The 11,083-nt window shown below is 46.0% G+C and overlaps 1 protein-coding gene across 2 annotated transcripts in view; it reads right to left on the reverse strand.

The window, feature by feature from the left end:
• BRINP1 (BMP/retinoic acid inducible neural specific 1) overlaps positions 1-2,003 on the reverse strand; it is an 87,846-nt gene extending 85,843 nt beyond the window's left edge. The window contains exon 1 of one of the 2 annotated variants that reach the window (XM_083807725.1): positions 1,521-2,003. The gene's annotated coding sequence lies outside the window, so the exon portion shown is untranslated. The remainder of the gene's footprint in view (positions 1-1,520) is intronic. The other variant, XM_083807724.1, reaches the window with a different exon arrangement.
• Between the last annotated feature and the right edge of the window lie 9,080 nt (positions 2,004-11,083).

The raw sequence follows: 11,083 nt of genomic DNA on the forward strand, positions 1-11,083 counted from the left end.
GCACGCTCGTGTGAATGTCTGAATCCTTGATTCACATAATGAGAATATCAATGCAGTCCTGCACATTACAGTGCCTGTTCGCGTGGAGATCAGGACTGTGTGTCTGTGCGCAGGGGAGCTGAGGGGCTGTGTAGCTTCCATGGGGGAGCAAGACTGAGCTGCTAGGCTTAAGCACGGGGTTTAAGCATGTGTTTAAGCGTGCCGGCTGTACGAGTTCGGCAACATGTGCTTTATGTGCTTAGTGTGTACATGCGTGCAAGGAAAACACGACTGCTTCTCTATGTGCTGTGTGGGAGGGAGAGAGCCTGGGTTTGTCTGTCTGTCACTCACAAGCAGATCTGATCAATCTTTTTCCCTTTTAAGGAACAGAAAAATTATATTCTCCTATATTTCTTGCGCCAAAGCATCGTCTCCTCGTTACTTGCTGCCTCCTCCTCTTGCTAACCCTCAAATACTTCTCCACAACTCTCAGAAAAGCAGCTTAACTGCCATTAACAAATGATTATTATGCACCCAGATGAACAGCCAGAGTAAAGCACGAAGGATCCTTCTGTCCTACCTAGTGCAGATGTCACTCACAAGGCTAAAGCCACACGTTGAGACTGCCAGCGTTTCATCCGCCGCTTGTTTCTCTCCATGAAAAGAAGACTGCATCTAAGAAGTGACCCCCTCCTCCTTTCCCCACTCCCAAGCAGAAGCACAGAGGCACTCTCCGAAGCCAAAACACGCACTCACACCTACACCCACCTCTCTTTGGGTCATTGCTGGGTCTTTAGCCCTGGGCTGTGCTGGACCTCGGGGTTGATGCATTGGCGTGGAGATGCCCTACGTCCCCCTATTCCCCATGGGTTGCAAAAGGCAAAGTTACGCTCGGCAGCAGCCTCGCAATCAGCGCTGAGAGCCGAGCTGGAGGAAACCAGGCTCCTGCGCTGTGGGATGCGCCCCCCCCCCCCCGCCATCGCTGCCCTCCCCCGGCTCTGTCGCTGTCTCCCCGTGCCCACCAGAAGTCGAGGCAATCAGCCCAGTGTGGGATTCAAGGCGACAGACTTTCCTTTTCCTCCGCGATCTGCTTGTCACTTGCTAAAGCGGAGCGGCGGATTAAGTGGAGATGACACCATCTCCTTGGGGACGGTCCCCCCCCCCCTCCGGGCTGTCTCGATACTCCGGAATACAGATGGAGCCTGGCTGCATCCCACCCCCAGCTCACCGCCAGCCCAGCCAGCCGGGGCTGAGCCCCCACCGCCAGCATCCTCCAGGGGCCTCATCCTTCTCCAGCCCTCCCAGTCCTCCCAGTGCCGGCCAAGCTCATCCCCACGCACACCCCATCTCTAACCGGGCTGCAGGACTTCTCCCAGCCGGTGTGTGTCCCCCCCCCCGGGAACTCCGTGTTCCCCGAGCCGGGAGGGGGGGGACACAAAAGGGTGCGGGGCTGGGGGAGAGGTGCCGCGGGCGTTACACAACGGGGGGAGCCCGCTGGGCGCCGGGGCATCCCTGCAGCCGCAGCGCAGCGCTCGCCTTACCTGCTGCTAATGTCCCTCTCTGGAGGAGATCCGGGCGCCCGTGGGTTTTATTCGGCTCGGTAGGAACTTGGGGGAGAGCTTCTCTGGCCAGCTTGCATACTGGGTGCTGGTTTGGCAATGCAGGCGTGAAAATCCTGGGTGTCTAGCAGTCCTTTTCATGCTCAGACAGAAAATCCCCCTCCTTGATCCAGATCGCGGGCATTAAGGGCAGAGGCAAAAAAAAAATTAAAAAATCCTTTTTTTTTTTTCTCCCCTCTTTTCGCTTTCTCTTTTTTATTCTATTTTTTTTCTTGCCTTTTCAGTCCCCTTCCCTTATTCCTGTGCCCCCCCCCTCCTCTGCTGCTCAGTTCGTAGCCATCGGGGGAAGGAGCAGAGGCAGCAGGGAGAATGGAGAGGGGGTTAGAAATAAAAATGAAAAGGGCTCCAGGAGGGAAGCGAGAGGCTGGGCTTGTCACCGGAGGAGGGGCTTGGAGCGGTCTGGAGAGGATGAATGGGGAAGAGGAGAGCAGGGAGGAGCCCCAGCCTGGCCATTTTATTCTAAGAAGTGTTTTGTACATAATTAGGGACGGGGGAGGGGCAGGCGGGGGCAGAAAGGAGGGACTCCAGCTCCGGCCAGACGGAGGCTGGGCCGTGGGAAGGGAGGCTGAGACGGGGAAGGGCCGCTGGCAGGGGCTGTGGGGGGACCGAAACTTGTCTGCCCCCCGGATGTGGCGAGGGGGATGCAGAGCAGCGGGCTGAGATTCCGAGCGGCCCCCACCCGTTAAATCTTTTATTTTTTTCCCCCTTTTTCTCCCCTTCCCTTCCCTCCCCTATTTTCTCCTTACCGGAGCCAGGCAGCGCCGGGCCCCATCCTTTGACCAAGCGGCTGCGGGAGGCAGGGAGGGCTGGGGGGAGGTTTGGGGGGGCTGCCCCCAGCCCCGACCCCGCCCTGGGGTGCCCACCTCCTCTCGGGGAGGGGGCTCAGGGGCCGCCCCCCCATCCCCCCGCCCCAAACCCCACTGTGGTTCAGCACCGCGGAGAGCGGCGGGGCTGGGGGGACGCCGAGGGGCCGGCTCGCCCCCCGGGCTGGCCTGGGGTGGTGAGCCGAGCCGTGCTGAGCCATGCTGAGCTGTGCTGAGCCGTGCCGAGCCACCCCGGGAGCCTCCTGGTTCGGCTCCGCATCTGGGTCCGCCTGGCACAGCCGGCTGCAATCCCACCGTGGGGTCGGGGAAGGGCTGGGAATGGGGTCTCCTCCTCCTCCTCCTCTGCTCTTCTCTGGTTCAGATGAACAGGATGGAGCTCTGGGATTACCCGAGTGCTTTAAAAATATATAAGAAAGGCGAGGGAGGAATGAGTTGGAGACGGGTGTGCCTCAAGGGCATCGCCCACCCAGAAGGATCTCAGCAGCTCAGCAAAGGCAGCCCAGCGCAGGAAGAGCATCCAACACTCCCTGCCGTTGTGCGAGGCTCCTAGACCCCTCAGACAAATCACTGGCTGTACTGTGCTGTCAGAAGGGAAAATATTCAGCCACCTTGAGCAAGGTATATGGGACAAGGAGGACAATGGGGCATGCCCTCTTTCTGCCCCCCCTTCTCTGGCCTGCAAGGACAGTCTGTTCTGTCCTTCTCTCACACATCCACTGTGACTACAAGAACACTGTCTTAAGCTAAATCTTCAGCAAATCTTTCCTGAGCAGAATTAGAAGCTGTTTGGTTAAACTCCAGGCTGCTCTGATACGGCTGAAGCTTAGCTTATCTGTTACAGAGTACCCAAAGCTTTTGAGTTTTCCTTTTTTCCAGGCAACTGTTCAGCTGTAAAACACACTTCATGGTAAACCACCCCTGATTCTGTCACATTGGCTCATATAAAAGGCTGAAACAATTCTCACAGATCTCCCTGGTACAAGGCCACAGAGGAATGGCGTACACCACGACAGAGAGGTTTGAGGGATCAGTTCTTATATAGACCATATATCTGCAAAGCACTTGTTTAAACAAATAAATAGTGTCTGGGGTTATCACTAGTGTGTTCTTTCATTGTTGCTCTTGGCATTTACCAGAAATGAAAGGGGGATCCTTCTGTCTTACATGAGGATGTTTGAAATCAAAGCAAAAGCTCCAGGGACAACAGCTGCAGTCACGTGGGATTTACTGACTCAAGGAACAGAGCAATACTGGGTGTCACTCCTCGCTGCACCTGGGAAGGCTAGCATATGATTAGGTCTAGCAAGACCTGGAATGATATTTCATATTCCTGTGAAGGGGCACAGAAGAGAAATCAAGTGAGCCTATACTCTTCAGTCACCCAAAGGTCTCCTGAACCTAAAGAACAACCCAAATATTCTCTACAAAGTAACACAATCTTCCAGAAAGTCAGAGCCAGGGATGGGTGTCCAGCCCAGAAACAAGAATTACTGTCAATATCATAAAAATATAATAAGAAAAATATAAAATGAAATGAATATAGAAGTTTTGCTCATCATTTTCTCATCCCAGACTGTTGTCTCTCTTTCCCCCCCGTTCATACACACACTATTGCTGCCTCTTTCCCAAAAGCTTCTACTGTCTCTGTATCAAAAGAGGATTATTTGGTGCATTGAGTATTCAACATGTTCTCTTACAGTATTGTTGTGTTCAATGAGCTTTGCTCATCTGAATGGACACTCACTGCATAGTCCACTGGTTTAATTTGCTGCTTTGGAAACCTAAGCAGGTTACAGCATATTTAGCTATGTGTCTGTTCTTATGTGTCAAAGATAAGGTTTCTGGATGGCATTTTTCAAAACAAAATTATTTCACTCCAGTAGCTTTCTCTTTTGAGTCATCTCCTCTTTTCAGTCTTGGATATTTCATCTCACCTTCCCCCTGCAATGAACAAAGCCTGGATCTTCACCCCAGATCAGCAAGGCTCCATTGAACAAGATTTTCTATTTTTTTTTCTGCCACTGAAGAGTTTTTCTGAGTTGTTAACAATTTTAGCGTGCCCAGTTCTCACTTTCTTTCTCTTTGAACAAAACAATGTTTAGATTTTTTTTTTAATTATAATATTCCTCCCATGAAGAAAATAGAAACTAGTCAATCAAGAAGAATCAATCATGAAGGAGAACAGAAATTCATAACACAGTGTGTAAAAAGAGAGCCTCCCATTTGCAAGTACTAGGCCAAAAACAACAACAAAAAGATGGTGGTGAGGATGGAGAAACAGTAATTCGGATTGTCAGAAGTTCAGCAAAATGTCACATGAAACAGAGATCTGGGAAGTAGAAATAAATGTCCATGTCCAAGTGGGTTCCCTCTGTGTGTTCTGAGTGTCATTTCCTAGTGCAAAGAACCTTTATGTGCCACCTATACATGGTGACTACTTCATTTCTATTTGTGATTCTACAGCAGAAACTCACTTCAGAGTCCCAAGGGTTGGTGAAAATAATCAGACCCTACTCTGAGTTCTTCTTGTGCTACCAGCAAACTTTTTCTTTCCTCATATCCTCTTGTGTTTCCCTCCTTGAGGAAGCAGAATGTATTCTTGTCAAGGTTTTGCAGACTTCATTGTTTATTACAGGCTAAAAATGGATTAAACTTGCTTTGTGAGCATTGTATTGATATTCTGGTGCTCTCCCAGTCTCTTATGAAACGTATTTCCTCTTTCTCCCCTGCAAACAATACCACAATAAGTACTGATCTTATTTAGGCTGTGTTTTGTGTTGGTTGTGTAGCTATCCACCTCCTGAGCACCAGCCATATTAATTTGCTGTTGGTATCCCCTAACAGGTGGGTGGATGTCTCACTGTTAACAGACTAGGATGGGTGATGTGCAGGGTTGTGTGGCCAGATAAATACCAGACTGTTTTGATGGATGGTGGAAAAAGTCTGGGAGTAGACTCAAGGGTCAGGGTTAGGAGGCAAGGAGCTGGCAGAGATTTGTTTCCACCATGTCCAATGCAGAATTGAAGGTTTATAGTCAAGGCTTGAACAGAAAATGGGAGAAAGGCTGGAAGTCCATACAAATCTAGCCAAAAATGTTGACAGGTCCCATTAGAGGGAGAAGAAACAATTAGGAGCTGTTTTTTTTTTCTGAAAGGAGTTTCTGATAGCTGGCTCCTCTGCATTAAACTGAATCATCCCCATCGCAGCTCTAGAAGCCTGAAAGACTCTGAACTCACTGAATTTTCCAATTGTTGTTCCAATTGTTGTTGTGTTGTTCCATCATTGCACTGCACCTAAATTAACATAACCCAAACTTATCTGCTGAGATAAATTCCTTTCCAGCTTTAAATTGGCAAAAGAAGAAATACCACGGCTTCAAAATCGAACTTCAGTTGTCCTAGGTACTCACCTTTCAGGATACTTGTTCTGAGCACTGTGAGCCTCTGGAGGCTGCAGAATGAGGTTTTCAGTCTCCTGAGATTCAGCTTTCTGATGAGCTTTCTTGGTATTTTTACTACTGGTCTTGGGTAGGAAACAGATGGCTTGTCAAGAAAGATATGATAGTGGTTTGTCTGTCATTGAAACTTAAAATAAGACAGATACCACTATAAGGTCAGCTCTAGGAAAACACAGTGGGCAGAAAGAAGAGTAGGAACTGATTGTTTTCCAGCTCAGAAGCCACATTAATACAAAAATTGTTGGTCAGAGCTAAGTGATGCAAAATTAATGATTTCTTCCACTGGATTCTTGTGTAATTTGAACAGGACAGGTGTTTGGTTTCAGATGTTTGTCTAAATATCCTCTTCAGACAACAGAAAGATAGTTTTAACTCCAGAGGTGCAACCCTCTTGTTATCATAGACACTATCTTAGATATAAGATGGATTTTCTTCTGAAATTAACTCTCTAAAAGGAACCAAATCAGCAGCTTAGGCTGAATTCCTAAGTTTTAGTGGGATGAAGTCAGAAAAGTTGAGTCCTTTCCTGTGGAGCTTGCAAACGTGCATGGGAGAGCAAGCAAATGAACCCATATCTGCTGATTTTCCTATTGTAGCCACAAATCCATCCTCTTTATTAGCAGTCTTTCATATTCACTGTTGTTACTATTGTGTGGTACCAAGTGCAAGTCATCAGTATTCATCACCTGCAGCTTAGTTTCTTCAGAACTTGGACTAAGGCTTTTAAAAGGGAACTACTTGTAACTCCCAACCCATCATGAGCTGTACACTGCACAGAAGGCTTCAAGCCTCGCACTGCCTCTATCTGCAATCACTCAGCACTTCATAACACTCAAAAAAAAAAATGTTGGTAGATGAAACCCACATGCAGTCAAATGCAGGGACTAGAATGTTCAATTGAGCTTTTTTTCTTATTCCTTGCTCCAATGTATCTATGTTCTTGCATCTGTTTCGTATCTCCCTTAGCCCCAAAAATGTTCATTCCAAAGAGATACCAAAGCAAGAGGCACTGATATCTCCTGAAGTTTTTGAAAGAGGCATGAGAAAGAAATCCTTAGCCTGATTTACAGGGATTGCTGGAGGCATTGGACAGCCACTGGCATCTGTAGTCTTTCTAAGCTAATTCTGAAGCAGGTCAGTGAGAGTTAGAGGGTCAGTACTTCTTTTCTGACTTACACAAGAGAAGAAGCCAGCGCACAGCTAGCAGGGCTGAGATAAGGTCATACAATCAGATGTTAGCATAGAATAACAGTACCACCCACAGGATAAAACCAAGTCATAACATACATATGCATCTGACTGCATGACTTACATTGATGCTGATGTATTGTAACTCTGTGGACATTTTTTTTTCCTGGTCTTGTTGAAGGGATGTTACAAGACTGTTTCATCTTTATACCTTTATGTAGATTATAAATAATGACCAAGGAACACAGCAAAGGGAGGAAATTTAGTTTTCTGGAGCCTGAGGATCCAACACAGTCAGGCAGGCTGTCCAGCACCTTACAAGAGCCTCCCTTGGCGTCCTTTATTATTTATTTGGGAGAAAATCTGAATTTGAATCACTAAGAAGTGACACGTTTCAGAGCATGCTGCTGCTCTGAGATAAATGCACTTTGCCTCAGGTATGCGGTGAGTCAGGAGGTTGATAGCTGATGTGTGCCAGCACCCTGAGAAATGGGGTTGTTGTTACCATACAGTAACCACATGCCCTGAGCAGTGTTATTCCTCGCTTACAACAGTGTCTTTTCATCTCGTTAAGAAAAAGTTGATGTGATTGATTTTCAGGAACTATGTGGAAAGATGTATACTAACATGTTTTACAAAAATTTTCTGCATAAACACAACCTCTTAGGCTACTCTGGTTGGTGGTCAGAGCAGGAGAAGACAAATCAAAACATTTAGGAGTCTGTTTCAAGAAACACAGCCAAGTTCTCCAAGAACAAGCCCTGGTGTACCATATCCAGGTGTCTAGGACCAAGATCCTGGTGTGTAGTGAGAAACACAGCTGCCAGACTGTTTAGATGTAGCTTTTATGCCACAGTTTCCCAAGCAGCATGTTAAAGAGCGTGTATAAAAACTGCACCTTGTTTATTTTATTTGGAAGCTTCCCAAAGCAAAGACTGCTACTTACTCTGTGTGCACACCTCTCCCTGAGCAGTCCTGAATTCAGCTGCTATCTTTCTCTGCTAGTGGTAATATTGCTAACAATTAACGTTGCCTACATGATTCTCTACCTCCTGCTATCCAGACGTGCCCAGGTACCAACAGGGTACAGCTTTCCACACCAAGCACTGCACCTTTGCTGCATTTCTTCAGTACTAGGTTGCCCATTAAGATCAATCTAGGTGATTCCGCAGGTTATTTCCCATCTTTTGCCCTCTTGGTATCCAGTTTGCCCATGGCAGCTTCTGAGCCAGCCCAGACCTCGTCCCTAGACCGCTGTCATCCCCAGCATCGCAGTGCTATTACAGTAGATTCACACCTTCGGTTCAGTCTTTAGAACCGACACGGCTTTTCAGTTGCTGGCAATGAATTTTGCACATAGACACTCAAGGCAACTTAAAGGGTTGTGGTTGTCAAGTGTTTCTTTATGTAGTGTTCAATTCTTGTTTTCAAGCTTTTCTTTTGCTCGTGACACCTTCTCCAGAAATAAACATTTCTTTCCCTGCTAGTTTTAGATCACTTCCCTCGGAGCCTTGCAGCATTTAACTCTTCCCACCTTTCTTAAGGAAAATCACCCAATTCACCTCTGGAGGGAGCGATCTATTGCATAGGAATGCAGGACTGGCTTGGACACCTGGCATCTATTTTTGGCTCTGTTGCTTGATGGCCATATAATCCCAGGGGATCACTTCACTCTTCTTTGCTTTCATCTATGCAATACAAGCGGCAATACATCAATCTAATGCTCTCATCTTGTCAGGATTACTGTTGTTTCTACAACTGTCACCTAGAAGCCAGAACTGAGCAAACTGCAGTTACCCACCCAGCTTTTTGTCTACATACAGAACGCAGGCACGGTGGCAGCACACGTTAATATATTTGTGCTAGCTTTACCTAGCTAGCATGGGAAATGACAGTGCTGAAAGCATCATGGTTTGCATTTATGTATCCTTTCCAGCAGTTACCCACACCAGCAAGACTAAGTCAACACAGGAATCCTAACACACTCTGCCAAAACCTCATTTGAGAGGAGATGCAGGGCTTGCCTCACAGACTTCCATCTCACAACAGGTGAAATCAAAAGGAGATATTAGTCACCCTATAGTTCCCCCTGCTGTTTATGAGAAAGAACATGTTTTGCACAAAACCTGAAGCAGAATTAGGAACAAACTCAGATATTCTAAGCCTCCGTTAAATGTCACTAATCTCCAAATCATCCATCCTTACACACGTGGTGACAAAAGCCACCATATAGGGGCAAAGTAATTATTTTTATTCTCTTTCTCTCCTTGCTGCTTCACCAATAGTCGATCAATATTGTCATTAAAGCTCTGAAAATAGGTTCTGTTGGTTAATCTGCACCTTGAGTACAACATGGAGAGAGAGGAAAACAAAAATCCCTCAATCATGTAGTCCTTCCACAGCCATCATCAGTCCCTTTGTTCAGAAAAAGGGGTGCATCCATGGATGTCTCTTTCACAAACGACACGGCGCACAAGCCTGGGTTTTCAATAGGCCTTTGGAGCCTAGGAGATATTTCTCACTAGTGACAATTTGTAGGTAGGTCAGATTTAGAGGATGAACTGACTGAGGTATCCTTTAAATAGCTGGCTTATTGTATACTTAGTGTATTCCTTTAACAGGCTTATGCTATCATTAAGTCTTCCATGGAGGAAGGGAGCTCTTGTACCAGTGTAACACTGACCTAATTAGCTTTGCTGAGGATTTATTTAACAGGTTTATTCTAACAAGTTTATTCTTTAAATGTCTGATAACTGATTTGTTATAACTCTTTTTAATGAGTCTGTCTTCCTCTGTTGGGTTTAATTCTTTTGGCTGCTGCTCAGTAAGGTTTTGCATCTACATAGAAGGCTGATTGTACTGTGTTTAGGCTTTGATAAGCTTTATTCTTATAGTGGATATTCATTTCAGTGTACTGAAGTAGGGGGCTGTACCTATATTCATGTGAATAGGGATGTGTGGAAGAGGGAACTTTTTTGTATTACATTTCAGTACAGTGCCTTTCATCCCAGTGAGGGCCAAGCAGTCTTACAAACTACCACATTCAAACCCCGCTTGCCAAAATTTAAGAATCCTATTGATTGCAGGTAGGTTTCTGATCAGACCCACAGACAAAACTCACCAACAAATTGGTAAGAGGTGGATGGAGCACTATGGCCAAGCTAACCCCAAGCACAGTGTATCCTGCTGATGTATCCACAGCACCCTGACATTCCCTTCAGTGACAAGGCGAGATGCTCACAAGACCTTTACAAGATCAATGCAAGGTTATCCTGCCCCTGATGCTGAAGGTGAAGTAGATTCAATTCCTCCAACAGGGTAAAATTTTTTATTGCTGCCTCTTTTCCTGAGGTAGGGCAACATGTACAACAGAACGTGCACAGATGTACACCTAGCTGCTTTGTATAGTTCCAAATACATTTATTTTGAAGGTATTTCAATAACATGAATTTAAGCTTCACTCTAACAAGACACTGTTTTTATATTTCTTCTGCATGTAGGGAAATTCAAACAAGTATGTCAGAGCATTAATCAGAGATGCCCTGCAGGTCAGTGGAATAGAACTGAGCTCTCCCATCCCAGCTCTGTAATCCTAGGCTGTGTTCTACACACAGAAAGAACATCAGCATGCTGATGTTGAAACGAAAAGAAGAATAAAAGCCCCCTATGCTTAGCCCAAAATGTATTATAGTTCTTCAGACTAATAAAAATGATAGTTAATAATACATAATTTGATTAATATTTGAGTGTTATTTATATGTGATACATTAGTATTACTAGGAAAAGCGGTTAATGGGTTTTGACCCACATTGTTATGCTAGGTACTACTTGATTCAGATCTCAGTAGACAAATTCCTCTTCTGATGAGCTTATTCACAATAACATTCAACCAGGAAGCGCCTCAGCTACAGAGAGCACTGTGAAATTGATGTTTGGTGGCAGAATTGTGTGTCATCTTTAGAATGTAAGTTTATACAGCAAAGAAAGAAGGTTCAGGGACAAGCCAACACTTTTGC

This window comes from Anser anser, assembly GCF_964211835.1.
Source record: "Anser anser genome assembly, chromosome: 21".
NCBI lineage: Eukaryota > Metazoa > Chordata > Aves > Anseriformes > Anatidae > Anser > Anser anser.